This window comes from Thermobia domestica, chromosome 11 (genome assembly GCF_964235325.1).
Source record: "Thermobia domestica chromosome 11, izTheDome1.hap1.1, whole genome shotgun sequence".
Taxonomy (NCBI): domain Eukaryota; kingdom Metazoa; phylum Arthropoda; class Insecta; order Zygentoma; family Lepismatidae; genus Thermobia; species Thermobia domestica.
The window spans coordinates 155,638,508-155,661,918 of record NC_137464.1 but is presented as its reverse complement, the minus strand read 5'-3'; the positions used below and the strand labels follow the sequence as shown (position 1 = coordinate 155,661,918).

At 34.0% G+C, this 23,411-nt stretch overlaps 1 protein-coding gene across 9 annotated transcripts in view; it reads right to left on the bottom strand.

Annotated features, from left to right (window-relative positions):
• tty (tweety) overlaps positions 1-23,411 on the bottom strand; it is a 485,971-nt gene that overhangs the window by 307,303 nt on the left and 155,257 nt on the right. The gene's annotated exons all lie outside the window — the stretch shown is intronic.

The following is a 23,411-nucleotide window of genomic DNA, read 5'->3' as shown; positions in this document are numbered from 1 at the left end:
GTCAGGTGATTTGGGTTAGGTTATAAAGCGCCAATGGGTCGAGAATTCGAACCCGTACTGACCCGGTGATTTGATTAAGATCCGATAACCCGTAGAACAAAGAAAATATTTTACTTAAATGAAACTTTTAAATTTTACGTCCCATGGTTGTGCCAGATAGGTAAAAAGAAAGCGGTGATAATGAGAAATGAAATAGTGGAATGAAAAACGTGGTAGGAAACGGTAGAACCACGAGGAAACCCACGCACACGGTGTTTGGGATTTTACTAAGTTCTTGGCGTTTAAATAGTAATTTTTTAGAGGTGAGGTGACTAGCTAGGACTGAAGATGTTATCCCCAAGGCACGAAAAATTCGAAGCCTAAATTTCCAGTTAATTAAATTTTCCACACCGGGTCGATCAGATAATTCAAGTAAAGTTTTGGACCGGGACGTTTTTGTTTGGGTTAGAGCTAGTCACCAGGCCATCAAAACTGGCTCGGTTTTAAATCTGGAACACGCATAGTGTGTGTGTGTATGTGATATATATATATATATATATATAGAGAGAGAGAGAGAGAGAGAGAGAGAGAGAGAGAGAAGCAATAAATAAGAGGCGAAGACAAAGATGACTAAAGAAAGATGAAGAGAAAATGCAAAGAAATGATAAGAAACATCAAGAAAGACAAGAGAAAGATGAAAATAAATATGAAAACTACTTATCATTACACTGTGTGATAAAGAACGCATACATTATTTACTCGAATTCTTGCCAGTGATGCAGTGTAAGTTCTCCAACCACACATTAATCTCTGTTTGCAGCCATTATTTTGTGCGAAAAAGATACTACTTGATGGGGAATTGAACTGATATTTTTCTATTTAGAAGTCTAACACGATACCGACACTCTACAGATTACTCTACTCAAAACTTGTTTAACAAATGGTATAGTGTTTCTTTCTAAGACCAATAACATGAAAAGTGAATACTTCAGATGAATCATATGTTTCGAAATGTTCTGGTAATACTCATTGATGTAATTTCGTTATTTACTCTTTCCCAACCGATATTCGAAAATCGTCTCTATCATGATACAGGTGTTTGCTTCCACGTTCTTAAGGATTACTCATTTAGTCATCCTTTAATTCTCCACGATTGCTTTGTAAGGGATCGAACCCTAAAACTTCTACTTTTGTAAGTTTTTGTAGCTACGTCAGAACGTTACATTTTTCTTTACCAATTGCAAATGATGTTTACATTCAAAATAAGAGGAATTATGGTGGTATTTATTCGGATAAGTTTTTAAATGAAGAAAAGGATAAAAACAATACGCAAAGACAAAAACGATTACGGATACTAAACATTGCCAATAATAATTGCTACGAAAGACTAAAACATACAGCTAAGTTCCAAACGACGGGACTGAAGTATGTTATGAACCACTGTGTTCAATAGTTTCCAATGGACTCGAACCGAATAGTAGTCTAAATGTCAATGTTTAACATCTTCACAGGCTACCTTTAAAAAAAAAAATCAGTGACAGTGTCAGTCGTACATTGCTTGCAGATTCAGTTTTAATGCATTTAGACGGGGGTTATTGGAAGAGGACAGTTAAAATATTACTGGATTGTAAAACAGCATTTGTGAAATTAGAATTTTACGTAACTGATTTTCCGAACGAGAGCCTATTAAAAAATGGAACCATAATTTTCTTTAATGCCTGCCAGACAAAAGTACAAAGTTCCAAGCGATTTCTTATTCATCAACATATTCAAACATCAAATCACTAAGCTAGAAATATAACAAGAAAGGAAAAGCTGAATGAATTTTCTGTCAGATATGCATCCAAATAAAAGAGATGAATTTAACAAGGGCCTATGTCGAGTCCTCATAGGCGCAGACATATCACTCTATAAGTTGAACAACCTGTGTTTCAGTTTCTGGAGCAGTATACAGTACAAAGTATAACAGCCCAGTCAACATTAAGTAAAAACTACGAACTGCATCTGCGCATAGAAACTTTGACCAATATAAGGAAGGAGATCCCAGATAAATCAATATGGGTATCGTCTCAGTTGATGAAACTACAGATAAGGAGATAGAAGGTGATAGTGAGTGAAGTCATCGGTGTAATGAGTTGTGAGCCATGTAAAATCTGGATCTTCTAGCGTCTGAAGTCATTGATAAATGTAACAATAAAACAATTGACAAAGTATTCAATGATGTGATATCTATTCTCTGGCCTAGGGTTATCAAATATAGAAATGTGCTGTTTCTCAGTGACGTAGCTCCCTACACGCTGAAGGCTGGAGAAACATTGAAGATAATTTATACGAAGATGATTCACTTTACCTGTGCAGCCCATGTCCTTTATAGATGTGCCGAAGTTATTAATACTTACTACCCCAAAATGGACTTATTAATCTCTTCAATAAAGATATTTTTCCTAAAGGCTCCCAGTAGGATTAAGTTGTACAAAGACATGTACCCTGACATGATACTGTCACCCGAAACTTTTGTAACACGATCGGGATTGTAGTTAGAAGCACTAGATTATTATTCTAATCACTACAATCCATTCATGTGTGTTAACTGCGCTCTCGAATCTGAAAGCGCTATTTCAATTCAATTTGCTGTATCCGTTGAAGTAGTGAGAGTTCAACAGAGTGCTAGCCAAGAATCCAGGCTACAACGAAGTGGGTAAAATTAGTACACAATATAGAACTAGATGTACGTACATTTACGAGGGAAGGCTGGATCATGAAATCACCAAGAAGAAATTTATCTGGAAGAACCATTTTAATACACTATTCAACGTATTCCCCCCCGAAGCTCAATACACTTTTCACAACGATGTTGCAACATTTTTAACCCTTGCAAATCTGTAGAAGGTTTTGTCCTGCTGTGCAAACCTGCCCTCCACCTCCGCAATGAGTGCCTCATCAGATGGAAAATGTTTGCCTTTGAGATGTTTCTTAAGATGTGGGAAGAGTTGATAGTCGGAGGGGACCAGATCAGGTGAATAGGGTAGGTGAGGTACACAGGTGAAGCCCAGATCCACCGGCAATTGCATGGTTTGATGAGGTTTGTGGGAAGGTGCATTGTCCTGGAGAAACTGAACACCACTGCTCACTTTTCCCCGACATTTTTTCTTCAGGGCCTCCTTCAGTTTCATCAAATAGTTGGAATAAACCCCAGCATTGATGGTTTCACCCTTTTTAAGATATTTGATAAGCTGGATTAAAATAAATTTAGGACTAAAATAATTCTAAAATGCGCATCAGAATTCAGCTAGCTTTATTCAGATGTTTATTTTTCTTGTTTTTTCCTTTAAAAAATACAATTTACACAAAATTCACAATAATTTGAGAGGAATGAAGTCCCTATAAAGCAGAATCTTAAAGATGGATGCGTATTAAAAACGAAAATCCAGATTGGTTCGGACAGGATCCAACAGAGAATTTTTGTCTTCTTTTAGGGTTAGGGTTAGTTCAACAGAAACACAAAGTTTTTATTTTACTATCTTTTCACCAGACTGCTTGTTTTCGCTTTTTCACTCTCAATTCAATTTTTTTTTAAAAAAAATCTAAATATAACATTAGTAATACATAGCTATCAAAAACGTCTTTTCTACTCTTTCAGTGACTGTCTTCTCTCTATCTCCCTCTCTTCGAACACAAACACACAGTTAAGAATATTTTATAACCAGTAACGGTAAATGAACATATAAATTGAAGACGCTATGTTTTGTAAGATTTTTCATTCAAAATATTAAAAATTTCTCAAACAAGTTAAACTGAAATAAAAATAAATTCCCAATTTTGCGAAAAAAATATAAAGAGAGGAAATCTATAATTTATTTATTTTTCTATAATTTATTTTTCATCCGACTGGAAAAATTACAATTATCCAATCCTCTCATTGATGCGCAACGTAAAATTCAACGATTTCATTTCATTTTCTATTTTTGACAGCCAGATATTTTCTTACGCAGACACTGCTGGCAAACCATAGCCTTCAATCAAACATTTGACACAGGTGCCACATAACTGTGTGCTGGTTAATCTCCACTACCACTTTGAATAAAACGGTAAGTGTTAATTGTTAATACTACCCATTGTTAATTTAGTATTAAGGAGAACAATTAAAATAAACGCCAAATTGAGCTAACTGTCACTATAATACGTAAGACAGTAAGTAGCATATATTTTTAAAGGTATGATATATTTTAATCTAATTACTTTCTGTAAATACTTATGCATATTTTAAGCGTATTTCACGCTGCATATTTTAAGCGTAAGCGTGTAATTTGTTAGCCACGCTGCTAAGATGGGGCAATATTTTCGCTCCTCGGGAACAATTTACAAAAACATAATCACAACTGGAGAGAAGAAGCAGCCGAAATAATAATAATAATAATAATAATAATAATAATAATAATAATAATAATAATAATAATAATAATAATAATAATAATAATAATAATAATAATAATAATAATAATAATGGCAAATTATTAAAGAAGTAAGTGCGAGCTTCAGCAGCCACATAGTTCGAAATACTTTGATACAATTTTAATTATAGCGACCACTAAAAAGTAATTCAACAAGATAGGCTATCGAAACTGAATATTCAATACTTTGGCGTTTATTTTAATTGTACGCTTTAATATTAACTTAACAATTTGGTAACAATTCAATTCGATATAACTAGAACTCTAATATAAGCAGCACCCAAATTTCAAATTAATTTAGGTCAAATTGGACATCAATTTTATTGATATTACCGCACATACAGCCCAGAATGCTAAACCTTAGGGGAAAAAGTTAATAAAAACAATAAAAAATAACTTTCGAGTACTTTTACGCAACCTCCAGGCATAAACGATTAGGGAACTCTTGCATCAACCGAAATGTTGTAGGATTCATTTTAGTCGAGCTACTTTTATATGAAGTGATTCTCTAAACTTCGAAGAACCTAATCTAAAGACAAGCATGTAGGTAAGGATATTCGGTCGGCACTTTCTTACGAGATTTCTTGAACGATGAGATAAAAAAGAAAGATAAAAACTTCAAGAAAGAGAGAGAGACGAGGGCTTCCTAATATCAATATCGGGTGCTTATTTACCCTTCTTCAACCAGTAAGTGACTCACAGGATACTCCTCTTCTGCCAAAGAAAGAACTATTCTCAGAAAGAAAAAGAAAATGGAATGCAAGTTCCATTTTTTACATCATCTTTCGTTTTTCTTTTCCTCTCTAAGGAAGAAGTGTTGCCAGTCCCTAACAGAATAAATATACCTTAATTACTGTAATTTCAACAGCACTCGTTTTCAACCTTGTTGATATTTGATGATAAGGTGAGGGAGGGGAAGGTTTAATATATCTACAATTACAATTTTTCAATTCGAAATGTTAGCACACTTGCAATCAGAGAGCCTACACATATTTATACTTCTTTAAAACGTCATTACATTTACTCTGGAGCTTTCCAAAATTATGGTTAATGGATCTAAAATTGTTATTACCAGACGGAGACCGGCATCAACTTTAATTCGATTTCTGTGAGTCGGTTTAAACTTCTTTTTACAAAGATCCACATTCCAGAGTGGTGATCTTAATGTCCATCATTTAAATACTGCTTTACGATTTATTATTTTCGTATCGATGTTCCAACTGTAAGACTTTAATGCTGAGATTGGTGGAGGATATATGACATCAAATCGGAACTGACTATAACTGCAAGTACACGCACGGATTTGTGAAGTGGCAGAGATAGAGCTGTTGACCATGGGCAAAAATGAAAAATATTTTGTTTCTTGTGGAAATGAAGAATGCAATGGAAAACATTTTTATTCATTTCGGTACGAGGTGGGTTCCGTGTCAGTTTGAAAACTGATTCTGTGTAGGCAAATAGCGATACCACTCAGCTAAGCCCACTCCACATGCCTCAACGTAGCAGGCTTCTAGTCGATTCCAAATATCTCGACAGACAGTGCTAAGAATCTCGGCAGACAGTGCTAAGAATACTAAAGTTTTTTTTTAAAAAAAAAAAAAACTATTTCTATATTAAGTTACCGTAAGATCTAAAAACTTGTGTCGAAAAGTGGTGACAAACAAAAGGGTCCTTTGCAAGAGTGAGTAAGCAAAACGGAGGTCTTATTTTACAATTTTGTCATTATGGACGGCTTGCCAGTCTATATAACTTTGTACCACTCTAATACTCACTACAAATAAAAAATATATATTTAAATATATTATATACCAGTTTCTGAATATGCAAAACAAATTGTATGACATGACATTTCATGCGCCATATTATGCGTAATTGAAACAATATCAGTAATTGTACATATCCTGTAGTGGGATCTCCGAACTCTATCAACAGATAACAAAAATTTATGCAGTTAGTGATAGAAGCCGCTTAAATATATTTCAACGAAATCGTGAAAAGCAGCCGCGTTTAACGGCCTGAAGAAAATAATCTAGACACATTTTTTTTTTAAATAATGATTTTCTTAAAATGTAACAATTTTCTTTGATGCAGAAGCTTCTCTTCATACTTTATTAAGTTTGTATATTTCGGCTAAAAAGATATCTTAAATTATAATAAATTGTAACTAATATTAAAAAATGTCTTATAGGAATATGAATTTGGATAAAAGTCCATTAATTCGGATAAAATTATATACATACATGAAGTACGTATCTGGAAGTAATATGGTACTTTTACAGTTTTATAGAATATTTTTCGGGCTTCAGAAATTATCAAAAAGGGCACCGTAGTTTATAAATGACACTGCCATCCATGAAAGCTACTGATTATGCACGCTACAATCAAGAAAGAAAAGGAGGTCATTTATTGGAATTATGACACGCTACATTGAAGCCTACATGAATATGCACAAGCACATGCAAAGTAATACGGAAGAAAAAATTATACATTTGGCAATATTGCCACGAACATTTCAGACATGCTTTCTTCAACTTCCTCAATCCTATCCGATGATCTTGCTCAGTTTCCTGGCTTTTTTTTTTTTAAAATCCAGGTGCGCACAGCTTTTATCCATATATGCTTTTCTTTTGAAGAAGAAATTCTTTTCGACAAAAGAAATTGCATTAAGTGCACGGAGAGAAAGATGCTTCATTCACCTTCTATTTCACGTTTCATTTATATCGGTCGTTTACTTCCGCTTTCAGAATGGACCGCTCTCCTGTCGAAAGAAAGCATGCGCGGAAACTGTATTTCCTAAAACGCATTTCATTCGTTTTCATATCCTTGTTCTCTTTTCGTTTCTTACGTTTGAAGATAAAGTGCATGAGGAAATATAGAGTGAGAACCAAGATGGAAAGAAGGATAAGCGATTATCTTTTCCTTTCTTTTCCTTTTAACTTCTAAGGTTTCCTTCAGAAAAAAAATAAAATACTAATAATGAAACAAAGATAAATTTATCCTATGAAACGAAAAGTGATTAATTTATCCTATGATCGATCAAGCTTAAAAATTTGATCCTATAATTGATGGTTGCATTGAGTTAACAACGGAGTTTGGTTCCTATAGGATATTCCTATGTTTCTATGCATAATGGGCTTCAATTTGATGGGTCTACATTGTATAAACAAATGCCAACTTCGATTATTTCACGCGGAATGAGGTTGTTCTGCAGGGTCATTCTAGTTTTTTTTTTCTTCGGTTCTTCCGAGCTTAAGATGTAAGTAAAAACAAATAATAAACTAAGAACACATTAAGAACAAATAATAAACACTAAGTCTACCTGAATGATAATAAGAAATTATATAAAATGCAATACGGTAAAGTATACCTACTTTTGGGCTACTCTGTGTATATATACAATCCTCAAAATTAAGTTTGTGTGACTGAAGCCCTTTTTGCATTATTTGATTCAATTATGCTTCCAGCCTGAGATTTTTTTCGCAATTTCACACAATAAATGACGAGATATAAAATTTATGATCCAGCAACGGAAACACGTTGAAACAAGTAATAATTAATTACACATGGGACCATGGCTAACAAGCATTGAAGCATATAACTAATAAAAACAAACTAGAGTCAATGCACAAGTAAATACACATTTTGCATTTCAAGAAAACGGTAATATTTGTTGGTAAGACTACACTAAGTTTCATTGTATGACAGCGAAAACAAACGTTTTAAGCAAATCTCCTATATGGAGAGTTAGTGCAACCTACAACAGGTTAGTTAAAGAAAATTTCAACCTGGATGTACTGGCAATGGATGTAAGTAGTTTTAAAAAGTTTATTAATTTTGTAAGACAAATGTAATTATTACCAATAGCTTTATTAACCTATATAATCTGTATAACGATATACTATGTAACACTGTAATTAGGCCTGTGCCTGTTGTGTTACATGTCAATAAATCTAAATCTAAATCTAAATTTCTTTTTCAGTTCTCTGTGCAGTGATGAGTAGCCGAGAAGTCTGTCTTCATGTCCTGATGCTGCAGAAGTGAATGATTTCCCTTTAGACCTACCTGTTACTGGACAATCCAAAAGTAGTATAAGCAAGAGGCAAAATAGGAAAATTAATATTCGTCTCGTCATTTGCCGCCCATTATCATAATATTCGTTAAGCTTTCTTTCGCCAAATCTCAAAAATTTAACTGTATCCCTTTCTTCACTATAAATTGATACTACGGAAGGCAGCACACAGACGTGCACTCAGAAACTTTTCTTGGGAGAGTGAGAAAGTCGAAAGATAAGAGGGATCCGCACCAATAACACATTATCGTTTTCATTCTATTTGAGGCTTCTTAGCCCATGTTGTACACGTATTCACAAAGTGACGCGCCTTTCATATTAATACAAGGAAATATATATATATATATATATATATATATATATATATATATATATATATATATATATATATATATATATATATATATATATATATATATATATATAAAAGAGAACGCACAAAATCCTTTGTCCGCTCATCACGCTAATACGGCTGAACCGATTTCTTTCATTTTTGGGGGGTTGTTAGGATTTGGACCCTAGATGGTTTTTATCATATCACTTTAATTTTCAATTACCAGTGTCTTGAGATAATTGACCAATCAGGTGTCAATACGTAAAAAAAATCCTTTGTCCGCTCATCACGCTAATACGGCTGAACCGATTTCTTTCATTTTTGGGGGGTTGTTAGGATGTGGACCCTAGATGGTTTTTATCATATCACTTTAATTTTCAATTACCAGTGTCTTGAGATAATTGACCATTCAGGTGTCCATACGTACAAATCCTTTGTTATTAGTTCATCATAGGTATAAAAATAAACGTATTTATATGCAACCCGCATGACCCTGTGACTCGGCGGGTTAACATAACTGACAGGCGCTATAAATCACTTGAAAGCGAAAAAGTAAAAATTATCTAAGTAACAAAGTTTATTGCGTTCGGGGGTGACCGCAGCGAAGCGGGGCGGGTTAACATAAATGACAGGCGATATAATGTTAACATTTACTGCAATCTTCTATGGTTTTTATCATATCACTTGAAAGCGAAAAAGTAAAAATTATCTAAGTAACAAAGTTTATTGCGTTCCGGGGTGACCGCAGCGAAGCGGGGTGAACGCTGCTAGTATATATATATATATATATATATATATATATATATATATATATATATATATATATATATATATATATATATTTAAATGGACATTTATTACTGTATAAGAAAGAACAGCCGAACAAAAAATTTAGTTATTTTAATATGAAGTATCCAACCCTGGTTAATGTCCATGGAGATAAAAAATACGTAAGTTATTCTCTCAGACTCTCTAGTCATGTGTTTTGGTGTGGCTTTTTCTAGCGTTCGTCCACCTCACCACGGAAGACCTTTAAACGTCTGTCCTTATGTACAAAGTAATCACACTTTTCTCGTGACTGACAACTTCTCTTTCCTACCTTCTTACAGCAGGAGGGAGGGAATGAAAAAGGGCGGAGCCTCAGCTCTGTGCTGACGCCTGATCCACTCAATGAATATGGGAGGATTTTGTACTTCCCGCAGAAAACGGATGATATAGCCTGCATATTATTTCGAAAACAAGAGGAACTCCGCAGTAGATTTGCATGCTTTCTGACGCTCGTTCACAAATTATTGTGAAGAAAGAAAAACGGTAAGTCAAGGACTTGATACCGAAAATGAATAGTCGAATGAATTACTCATTTGCTCTAAAAGCTATCGACATCGAATGTATCTTGAATTTAAATGCATAATGAAAATACTATTGTCCCTTATTTTAGAAGTTAATAAATATTATAAATATACGACAAACGAGATTAGTTAAATTTTCACCATTGCCTGGGTTTTTTAAATCCGCTTCAAATTACACTGTTACGAAGTACATGTGCACTGAGAAAAATCCGTTATCCGGACGGCAGTATATTGAACAAATATACGGAATCCTTATGTTTACTAAAGAAATTAGTATGGAGCATACGTTATCCATATACTACATACCTTTCCCGCTTGGATGTTACTTAATGCCGTTGCAAGATGTCTGACATCTAACAGTCTTTCATATATTAACACGTATAAGTATGTTACATACGTCTAGCTGTATGTGAGATCCTGACTACCTATATACAGTTCTTTCATTCGTACGGAAAGTACGTTTATTCGGAAAACATACGGAAAGTACATATAAAACATATTTTTTCAATTATACTTTTGCTCTACATTAAGTCCAAAAACTATAGGATTTACACATCTAACCTACGTTTTTACGTATGTCACATATATTTTTTTCTCAGTGTGTTAATAGATGTATAACTAGCACAGGTTCTTGCACCAATGCTCCCCTGTACAGTATTTGTTCAAATCCCGGTACACAAGATCAAATATTTTTAAGAAATGAAATTCCTAATAAGCTCACTGACAATATTGCAAATATATTTCTGCTAACTACTCTAACATTTATGATCATAAATATGCTTCCATATGACGAAAAAAAAAAAAAAACCTGCTAAAGTACTTAAATTTAACAATCTTGAAACTACCCAAGTATAATCCGTGATGCCCAAATATGGTCTAAAGCCAAAATATGATTTAAATATGCATTTATATGACCAATAAAAACATTTTCATGTTTATAAAACTTAGAAATGTGAACATATTTAATTAGGCATGTAAAAACAAGTGCCAGAATACAAATAGGTCATAGAAACTCGAGTTTCAGTGATCCCCATGTCACACTATTCTATCCCACTGCCCTAAGGCTGAAAGCTGCTCACATCAATCGGGCGATTACAGGAGAAAAGGAAATGTACTACGGTACTACGGTGAGGTTACTCTGATCAACAACACGACTGAACGCTGCAAAATGGGTGGTGGAAGAAACTTCAGTTAAAAGACTTTGAAGATATGGCAGGCCGCAGAACACTCCTGGAGAGGCACAATACAGCTGTCAGGTTCCTCTATTAGCTAGGCTATCATGAAAAAACTGCCAGGTGGGAATCATTCCTTCAGCGGCCAATATTAAAAATAAAGGAGACAGCAGACAACGGAGGTGGGACACCCTTTGAGGTTTTGGCATCTGTCTTCTTCAAGGTGAGTCGTCTTTTTGGTTAGTTTCCTTAAGTTGGTTACATATGGATTCGATATAAATTCAACCAGAAATTCAGCAGAAACACATAGCAACCCACCCAAAGCATTGTGTAATTTATCTTACAATTTCACAATGATTACATATGCGTCTTTCTATTCTGGATGCACGTGTCAAAAAGTCATGAGGTGCTGCATACAATTGTAGTCAGTTACTGCGTATGCATTAGGAATGACCAATTACGGAATTTTTACTTTTCGCAATCCGGAAAGCAAAATCGGAAAAATCCGGAATTAGTAAAATTCTGGATTTCAAAAAATTCCGATTTCAGAAAAATTCCGATGTCGGAAAAATTCCGGATTTTTTCGAAATCCAGAAAGTGAAATTTAATCCGGATTTCGGAAAATTTTGGCCATCCCTAGTATGAATGTTACTATGTTAATAGAAGCGAGATTAACGAAGCTTTTACAATTCGACCGGATCGGCATTTGTGATGTATGCTTCTATCTGTTCCACTTAACTTTCGTAAAGCTAATTCGATTTTAGTGAAACTTCTCACTAAAACCTCTCACTTACATAAATAATCCTATTGCTTAGGGTTCCAATCGACCAAGAATAAAACGATAAAATGGGATAAAATTTAGCCCCCTTCCCATTATAAGTTTGAACATACATGCAAGACAATGTTCCAATATAAGTCATAAAAATTGCTCAGTTATGACAAACATTAGTGTATAGTTTCTTTATGGCATTGTAAATATTCCCAAACTTAGGGATAAAATCTGACACGAACGAAAGGATTACATTACCTCTCCCAGCGCTCCATTTAAAACATGTTCCACGATAATTTTCGTTAAAAAATATTCAATTTTCAATTCAAAAAAATTTAATTCATATGCCACACAATTCGTTTGAAGCTTCCTAATCATCCCTCTGTTGTGAATTTAAATCATTAAGGAATAAAGTAGAAGAATAATCTCCCTTTCCGATTTCCTTTAGGGTTCCACGATAATTTTTGTAAAAATCATGGAAAAAGTATCAGGATAATAATATTATGTATATTTGATATATTATGTACGAGGTGGTTACATTTAAAGTGCCGCTATTCACAGCAGTCCAGCGCGGACTGTAATCAACATGTTACATTGAAAATTGGTAAATATGCTAATGAGAACACGTGGAAGAGATTACACTGGAAAAATATTAGTTTCACTTTCTGCCACCAGGGGAAAATGTGGCGCTGTGCAGGTAATACGCACGTGGAAATGGTCCTAAATGTATGGGTAAGACGATTATCTAGGTCGAAGAGGTCAAGCATATGAGATATGCAAACAAAATGAAGGGCAGGTAATTGTAAATGGTTAAACTTTATTTCCATTTAATGGTAACAAAATGTGCAAACTTAATTAACATTTTCGTTTACAGTGACCAATTTACATAACATGCTCCATGTGGCCACTAGACACATTGACGACATGTTACATCGACGAGATGTTACAGTTGGTCACATTAGTTCCAGCAGAATTGTTGCAACATGTCACCATATGCTGTCCTTGAGATCCAGCAGCGGCTAGACATTTCCCTGGTAGATCCGTGCTTTCAGATATTCCTACAGCCAAAAGTCACGGATTTAGATCGGTTGATCTTTTTGGCCACGCATCTGCAAAACCTCGGGAGATGATGCGATCAGCAGTGAAGGTTTCACGATGCAATCTTCCACGCGGCGACCGATGTGTGGTGTTGCCCCGTCTTACATGAAAACCCAAGCAGCTTTATGCCTGTAACACAGAAATCACATGTCGCACTAAAAGTTTTCTATAATGTGCCGATGTCACGGTACAGGTGACAACTCCTTGGGATGTCATCCCTTCAAAGAAAAACGGGCCAATACTGAACGTTCCTGTGAATGCACACCACACAGTCTCGTGCGCAGATTACAATGACTATTCTTGCACATTCCTTGCAGACATTGATATTCCCTCATTGCTGCATTGTAATTGCTCCCGTTCTGCTGGATCAATTTTACTAACTGTGTAGGTCTCTCTTATCAATAACCATGTTGCTCCTCACCCGATGGTGTGAGAGCTCGCGTGTGTTACGGCCTGTACAGCTCCCCATTTCCCCCTGGTGGCGGAAAGTGGAACTAATATGTTTTCCAGTGTAACTCGCTTCCGCATGGTCTCATTAGCATATTTACCAAATTTCAATGTAATACGTTGATTATAGCCCGCGCTGGACTGCCATGAATAGCGACACTTTAATTATAACCACCCTGTATATTTTTTCACTCCTTCCCGCAATCCATGGTGCTTGGAATTAAAACCAGTCAGGAACGAGAAGTGAATTCAGTCCTATCATGTACGATGGATTACGCCCGCTCCCAATTTTAAAAATATCGTCCATGATAATGTTCGAATCGTGTTCAAGTTTGGTGTAACCGTACATTTTCTTTAAGGCTTCCCCATCATCCTCTCTGACAGAGTTAACCAGTAAAAAATAAAGTACTGGTTTTAATCTCTCCCTTTTTCAGTGATTGATGATTACTTTTGTATCATACATTTGGTTCTGATACAATGTTAGGTATATTTTCTTTGACTCCCGTCATCTCCGGTGCTAGGGATTAAAATTTCTCAAGAATGATCGCTGAATTTAGCCCCCTGAGGTATATGGGATTGCATCTCCCCCTTCGGATTAAAATATATGAACCATGATATCTTTAGTAAAAATATTACATTTTTATGGTATATGGCACACACTTTTGGAGGCTTCACAATCATTCTCACTACTTGGATTTAAAAACAATCAAGGAAGTAAATAAGTTTAGAAAACTGTTACACGACAGATTTCGTAAATATTATTCGATTTTAATACAATACGGTGTACGTGTTTATCGAAGTTTTCACAAAAGTTTCACATCTTACACTCAATCAAATATGACGAGCCAATTCCTCCAACCTTCCAAGTTTTTAAAGCATTTCTATGATAATATTCGTACAAAAAAAAAAAAAAAAAAAAAAAATTAGATCGAATAGCGTTTTTTTTTTTTTTTTTTTTCTGAGGGAGGACCATTCGCTTCAATAATGCATAGCCCATAAGTCAATGAACGACGAGACATCACTCGCAGATGTGTTTTAAGTTTCAGAAATTTTAGTTCTCAGTTTTAATGGGTCATTCCGTGTCAATTGAACCTTAAAAAAAAAAAAAAGACATCATTTCAGATATTCTTACTACATAGCTAATTGATAACGAATTTTTATTCAAAAATTTGCGATAAATTTGCAATATCGCAAATTTTTGAATAAAAATTCATGTTATCAATTATGTGCAAATTCTGATTGCTTATCATTAATTAACCTAAAACACACCTGTTGCAGTAATTTTACAACAACGGTGTTGCCAGGGGCCACGTTTCTGTCAAAAAACACCCATCTTCCGGACTTACATTAAATTGTCTTTTAGCATTGCATTAAATAGCATTAAATGGCAACACTGCATCAACCTTGTTACATTTTCACAGCAATGGATAAATGTTCATACATACTGTACATACACAGGAATTCACCCGCAGGAAATACATTTTCTGCAACTGAATATTGATTTCCTTCACTTTGCACATTTTTTATTTTACACTTATGCTAATTTCTTTCGTTACTACACAAAAACGTTTCAAGTTCCAGCATTGGTCTGGTCATGATCTCGAATATATCTACATAGAACATGCTTACATTTGTTTTAAGTCTCAGGTTTTAATCATGCTTAGATCAAAAGATATACGCAATCAAACTTTGGGTTGCGCGACTTTACGGACACTGTATAAAGCCGAAACAAATTTATCTTTACTCTTGTAAAAAAACAGTATGAAGTGTACATTATTAAATTCTTTTTATTTTGGAAAGAATTTGGCAAAGGAGATTTTAGAGATGGCGATATTATACGCTTTCAAGCATTGATTTTTAAATATCAACGTATTTAATACTTTTTTTTTTTAAATCGAAAAATCCAATATATTTAAGGCAAAAATTTTCTTGTAGGTTTTAATCTGGAGAACTGCATATAGTTTAGACAAATCCACACTATCACTTAATTCAGTATGATGTGCTTATTCCGTACAAAATACAAAATCTCGATCTAGGGGCCGTTCAAAAATTTTGTGTCCCCTGATCCAGAAACTAAATATTGGCTAAGATTGCAATTTTTCAATCCATTTTTTGGATCATTTCTAAAATTCTTGTTTTTACATGAATCTCTCATTTCTCCAAAGCAATTTTCTATAATAAAGATGACTTTAAAATCTATATGTAATGAAAAAATTAATTCTGACGATAGAGCAATTATTATTTTCATTGTACATTATATATATTCATTTGTTTTTCAATTAAACTGAATATTTTAGTATTTATATTTCAATAACTGCATTACCTAATTCCACAATACAATGTTCCAAAGTGCATTGAACATAATAATGCAAAATCTCGGCTCTACCGTTCATCCGTTTTCTATGCTAATTTTTGTTTCGCTATGCAATTATCAACGATCATAGCTACAGTAGATAACTGACAAATTTTAACAGTCTACAACTTAAAAGTCTAAAATTTTGCTAATTTCCATACTAGTATAGTTGAAAATTCTTGCCAAAGTATCATAAAGATTGCTGTTGGTGGGTATCAAGTGTTGGTTGAATATACATTGAATGACTCTAATCTTCTACAAAAATGGAATATTGTGACAAGCAGGCAATAGGATACCAATTTACATCTAGTTAATAATCGTCTTAGTACCACAGACGAACACATCTGTTTATTATTTATTATACTTTTGTATATAATGATAAAAGATATAGTCAAAATTAAATCCTAATATTTTTATGACAATTTTGATTTTATTATTTCATCATACAATTGCTTTCCGTGTGGAATGAAGAAACATATTTTGATTAGCACATATTACATATTGTTTTCAGTGCTAGAACATTCTAACTCCTTCCTGGATGGTCGTAAAAATGACAGAAACAATCAGATCTACGAGTTATGGACTCAGCTACTACATATTTTGCTCTCTGAAGCACATCAGGGTGTTGGAAATGAGGGTGTTGTTACAAGATAAGTTTGAAGAAAGCAATCACTTATGTTCTTAATTAGCTTCACTAAAGTAGTTGAGTTGAGACATGAATTGTAACAATTGTAACTGGACTCACTAGGAAGTGGACCTATTGACAGACTGTTATTTTTGCAGTTTTCAAGCTTAAAGTTTCTTAAGTCATTACAATTATTATTTTTTCTTTAGCTAATAGAATGAGCATCTCATGAGCTTCAATTTACGCGTATGTTCAGCATAAATCCAAAGGCCTCAGTAACGACAGATTAATTGTTAAGTAATATTATGTTGTGTTCAAATGATTACTAGTTACTATTACAGTAGTTAGTACTACTACACTGTTTTGCAAAATTACAGTAATCTTCTTGAATTCTTATATTAGAAAAATGTTTTAAAAGTGGGAACAGCATTATCAATATTGGCACTGACCAAACTTTACAAAATACTGCAAGTTTCGTTTTCGAACTAACATAAAAATTAAACATTAAACCAGGATTTCTTAACTTGGGGATCGGGACCTCTAGGGGGTCGGGAAGATAAGCGGAAGAGATAATTATAATTAGAATCTAATAGGGTCTACCATAATATATTTTTAAATATTATTTTGAATTTTGTTCTAATAGGCATATTATTATTTTTATACATACTATTAAGAACAACAAAAGATAGGTCTATTAAACATTTTTAACAGGTGCAGAGTTGTTTAAAAATCAATTTAAATCAAAGTGGTACGATATGAAACTAATGAGAACTGCATGTTGAAATAACCAGAAAAATTCAAATGCAAAAAAACCTGCATATTGAAATACAATTAAAATTGAAAGCTAATGAGATACCTGAACATGGTGTGATTTCACTAGTGCGGCAATGTCCGGTTCAATCTTCGTGACGCACATTATCAAGTCATTTAAAATATTCAGTAACTTTTTAACAATTGTCCGAGTTTTTAAAACGAAAATTACAAATCGATTTATTTTTTTTATCATATGACCCAAAATTAAGGGAGTTATGAAGTTTTAAAATTTTCAAACGGCTCCATTTTGAAACAGTATGATGGATCGGTTTCGATATTTGTAATATGAATGAACTGGTCAAATTCGGTTTGAATCCATTAGCTTTTAGGGAAGTTACTGTATCCATTACACACAAGAAATGGATTATACTATTACAGAAATAGATGGATATCGTGAGATCTCCGCAGTAGCCATATTAAAAATTCCACACAAGCTTATTACAAACCATAAGGAGGTCGCTGGAAAGAGGATGTGATAAAATGGAGGCCGTGATAGGAATTAGGTTGAGAATCACTGCCCTAAACAATTACAATTTGTACAAGTCTCTAAATAAATATTTTTGAGAATTTCTCATTCTTAAGTAACATGGTTTCATACCAATGTCTAACGTTTTGATTATACGTATTATACTTCAATATCGTATTTCGTAAGCACAACTATTTTAGCACTGTAGCTCTGCAACTAGCCAACATTTGTGAAATTACTAAATATAATTATTTAATTTTTGCTGTATTTTTTTAAAAGAAAATATGAACATTTCTGTAATCATTTTCTTGAAAACTTATTAAAGAACGTATGAGATTAGAGGAATAATCTTTCAGCTGGCAATAATGCAGCTAAATTCGTTTCTTTATGCAGAAACTAATTTTAGATGAATATTTAAAGAAACAGGGAGCAGACTATAACAATTTCTATCTACGATCTGCGGGTCTAGGTCAAAACCCCCACAGCCCCACAGCCAAAACCCCCACACTCAAGAAATGTCAAAACACCCACACAAACGGTCATAAGCCCCACACAAATGGACAAATCTCCCAAACGCACGAACGGTCAAAACCCCCACAGCCAAAACCCCCACACTCAAGAAATGTCAAAACGCCCACACGATCGGTCATAACCCCCACACAAATGGACAAATCTCCCAAACGCACGAACGGTCAAAACCCCCACAGCCAAAACCCCCACACTCAAGAAATGTCAAAACGCCCACACAATCGGTCATAACCCCCACACAAATGGACAAAACAGCCACACATAGCAACGGTCATAATCCCCACATAAATGGACAAAACTCCCACAAAATCGGACAAATCCCCCACACTCTGAAATGATCGTCATTTCACGTCTTTGTTGCGGCTCTTTATGACGCCCAAGAAGAATAGTTGCAACATCAGTTTAAGTGGAATAAAAAATGTTATTAAAAAGTACAAGGGCAATACATTAGTATGGGGGTTTTGTCAATTTGTGTGGGGGTTTTGTCCATTTATGTGGGGATTGTGACCGTTGCTATGTGTGGCTGTTTTGTCCATTTGTGTGGGAGTTATGACCGTTGGAGGTTATGACCGACTACCAGTGTGGGGGTTTTGGCTGTGGGGGTTTTGACCGTTCGTGTATTTGGGAGATTTGTCCATTTGTGTGGGGGTTATGACCGATCGTGTGGACGTTTTGACATTTCTTGAGTGTGGGGGTTTTGGCTGTGGGGGTTTTGACCGTTCGTGCGTTTGGGAGATTTGTCCATTTGTGTGGGGGTTATGACCGTTTGTGTGGGCGTTTTGACATTTCTTGAGTGTGGGGGTTTTGGCTGTGGGGGTTTTGACCGGTTCCCCGATCTGCAACATATATCAATTTCCTACAATTAACTTCGACATAAACGTTCTGGATGTTAAACAGCTCAAGAAAAGGCCAATACGATGAAAGGAATCTAACGGAAGAGAGCCAACTTGTAGAAAAAATCAAAATTGGTACCTGTCGCCAAAATGTCTCATTGCCAAGTTCCAAGTTCTAATAATATTCACAAAACCAAGTTCAACGTTCCTCTGAATCATATACAAACATTCTTCTGTTTGTTTCACTTTTGCTTTCTTTCTCCTTTTGCTCCTCAAAATAAGCTACTCTGTGAATGGATGGAATAATCGCAAACAGAAACAAATCAACTAAAGACACATTGTCGCCTATATTTAAAATGATATGTCCATTGTACACCTTTGTTTCGTAAGATCATTGAAAAATGTCTATACACAGAGAAAATTACTTCGAACACATGAACTTCTTTGTTCTCTTTTTTTCCCTTTGCAAACAGAAAAAATAGTACACAATTCCTGGATTTAATGACTAAACTTCAACAACTTACAAAATAAGAAAATGAATTGAGAGCTTATCCTGGTATAAAAGTTAAATCTGTGAATGCCCAATTCTGCTTCATTGCATGAATTAGGAATACACTATGGTCACTAATTAAGGATTTTCTTTTCAACTTACATCAGGGTGCGAAATCTTGGGAAGTTCGTGAGAAATTCTCCCCACTTAAAATTTCAGGAAGAAAATTCCTTCACTAATAAACAGCTTACTAGAGGAATGCGAATAAAGAGTGACACTGTTTTCAGAAGTCTGCAAATTAACTATAGTAATTCGTATATAATTATCATATATTTCATACGTTCTTAGTGGGTGAACAAGTGGTTAGCAGTTTCCTTAATATTATACAATTGAATAATTTTAGATGTTTAAATAAACTGTCAAAACATTTCAGTGTGAAGAGTTTTTTTTTTTTTTTTTACACTCCTCTCTCCCCTCCTCACGACTATTTCAAACACTGACTTATATGATTCATAATAATAAATTTGTGTTCACTTTTACAAAACGCACAAGTTTGAACATTTTCATATGATCATCTAGGTGTGTAGTGTTAAACAAAAGATTGCTCAGCGACTTTCTGGCGTCAATTTTATGTCCATCCTGAGTATTTCTTTCCTTATTCTTACAATATATTGCTACAATAGCTATAATACACTAAAAGAATCTTGTTTACAGTATTTCGTAGATACTATAAGTTGGCAATCTTTGATGCTGTACAGGTCACTAACCCCTACATCCCTTAAGTTTCTAAAATCATACGAAACTTTTCAACAAATATACCAAAGAAAAAGCGGTATTCTGTTCTGCAACTAAACTTAATGAAATTAAGTTTATATATATATATATATATATATATATATATATATATATATATATATATATATATATATATATATATATATATATGAATATAAAATTTAGATTATATATGCAAATTTTATGAATAATAATAATACAAAATGTCTGTTAAGCTTGTTCCTAACAGTGCTCTACAGTTCTCTACATGTCTTTCCCTACTGATGTCTTTCCAAAATTTCTTCCTCTCTTTCGTGTACACTGTTTCCAGTATAAAAGGATGTAGCACTTTCCTGGAACACTATTAAATTAGAGAGATGTATTTTGACGCACTTCCCGAAAACCGAAGCATTTGGTTTGCTTATTTAAGGAGTTTTTAGAACTTATACATAAATACTAATTCAATTACTCTGATTGCTGTTCCACATACCATTTGTAAAAATGGTAATAGAAAAAGTGAAAACAAAAAAAGAACAACTGATATAAGTTAATAAAATAAATAAATAAATACAGTGTAAATCTTTTTAAGTGAAAGTGGTGCTACTCGTGTGTACAAATTTACTGTGCATAACTTTATTCTTATTATTATTTTGTTGCATAATATATAAAATATATTATCCTCGAATCCTTCACACACACATACACATCAAGTTTTTTTTTTTTTTTTTTTTTTATCGTGTAGCCAGGCATATGAGTACGCTATCTACAGCACACATACAATTACTTGATATAACATTCGTGTCACTCATCGTGTAACGTCGAAGAGCACAACATCTTGATAGACTGAACACGTTAATTTCTGACACAGCTGTTGATGCTATAAGTTCTGTAGTTCTAATCAAAAGTTTTCACTCTGAATTTAAACATTTAGTAAACGTCTTTCTTTTTTCCATTCTCGGCAATACAAGTCTCGTAACACTAAGAAACAAAAATTACAAGATTTGTAACACTATGATATACGTTACAGCTTTCGATAATGAAATAATAACCTTCATTTGTAAACAGAAGAAACGTTTAAGTGAGTTGGCAACTACGTAACAGAACCCACTCCAACTTGAAAGGATTGCTCTTATATTTAAAGTACCATGCTACGCCACTGACATGATAGCTTGAGATCTCTTGGGAGGATGCTTTCCCCGCTAGAATTCCTAATGTCCACATAAACTTCCAATACTGTACGTCACGGGGAAAGATACATTGCAAAAAGTTAAGAAGCTCACTTGATGGATGAACCAATAACAGTGGCAGCCGCCTTGTAGGGGGTGCGGGAATTTTCTCCCTAGAAAGTAACATCAGCAAAAGCACGAAAGTATAACAAGAACGGTCTTTCCCAATAATTCTACTCAGAGACATAAAGATGAGATTTTTACCTTAAAACAGTTTCAGGTATAATTGTATCATGTATTAACACATCATATTCCGTGGCTTACACCTATTAGTATCAATTATATACCTATGAAAAAAGTTTCTAACACAGGAGATGACGAAAATTGAAGACTTCTAACTTTTCTTCTTAAATCATAATGGACAATCCTTTCTGACCAGAAGATTTAATTTAACGATTCCCTCGCGTAGAACTAGTCTTTAATATAATATATATAATAAATCTCAGATTAATATTTCTTAGTTACAGATATATAAAGCGTGCAACAGTGCAAAAATGCGCTGCATACGTTACAAAAAGAAAACGGTTTGACGTAATAGATCTGGTCCCCTCTCTCTAGTTGTATACAATGCTTCAAAGAATGTATTTTTAATTAGTTTCTTATTGTGTAAACTACCACAGTAGAATAGTAGAAGAAAAGTAACAAAATATGTAAGATAGAAAAATAATACGTTAATAACACCTATTCTCCTTGTTTCAAATACACTAAAAGTCGTCTGTAATGTTCTATCATTACGAATGTTTTAGCTATACCAGTAGGATTATTTTATTATATTAGACAGCTGCGTACTAGAATTTCATCAAAGAAATTCATCTTTCCAAGTTCATATCACTTCATATGGTGGTATACGTATCTTAATATGGTAAATGTTCACTTTTGCATAATACCATGCTCAAGAGGAGGGTATTAAAACCCGGAATCCTAACCCTTGCGTACGCCACTTATTTGATTAGAAATATTAGGAGTCTAACCACTCCATCTATTCAGATTAAAATTTAATCATTGGTAAGTTGAGAAAATCCAGAACACATATTCTACAGTTACAGCTAGTAGGAATATAGCTGCTCTATCTTCTATTTTCAAACTTCGGCTACCAGTGCTTTAAAATCCATGTTCTTTTGGCGTCAATAGAGCTACCTTTTTCACTCTTTACTGTACAATTGAAATTCTGTCGGCAATAGTTGTAGTGAATTTGCACGCGAATATGGCTACAAATATATAACTTTCTGAACCCAAAAGCTCTTAATGTCTCAGGATAGTTTACTGCTTATTTGTTTGTACGATTTTCTAGAAAATGACTCGAGAGATTTTATTCTCTTTCATAGGTAATTTCATTATTTAATTAACTACTCTGCAATATAGCATAATATTTGTTCCATAAGATTCTAGACATAGTTTATTCGTAGCGATTATTGTTTGGATGACTTTCTCAAAAAGTGCTTTAATTGTTTTATATTTCATAAATACAGATATTTTAAAACAATTTTCCAACATGGCATAAATAATTTCTCTAAAAAATGCATATCGACTTTGAAAGTAATCAAATGATACATGCAAAAGAGATAGTTTAACCGGTGAAGTATTTTATTTATTTATTTTTTTTTTTTTTTAATTTTGTAAAGCGCCCACAATAAT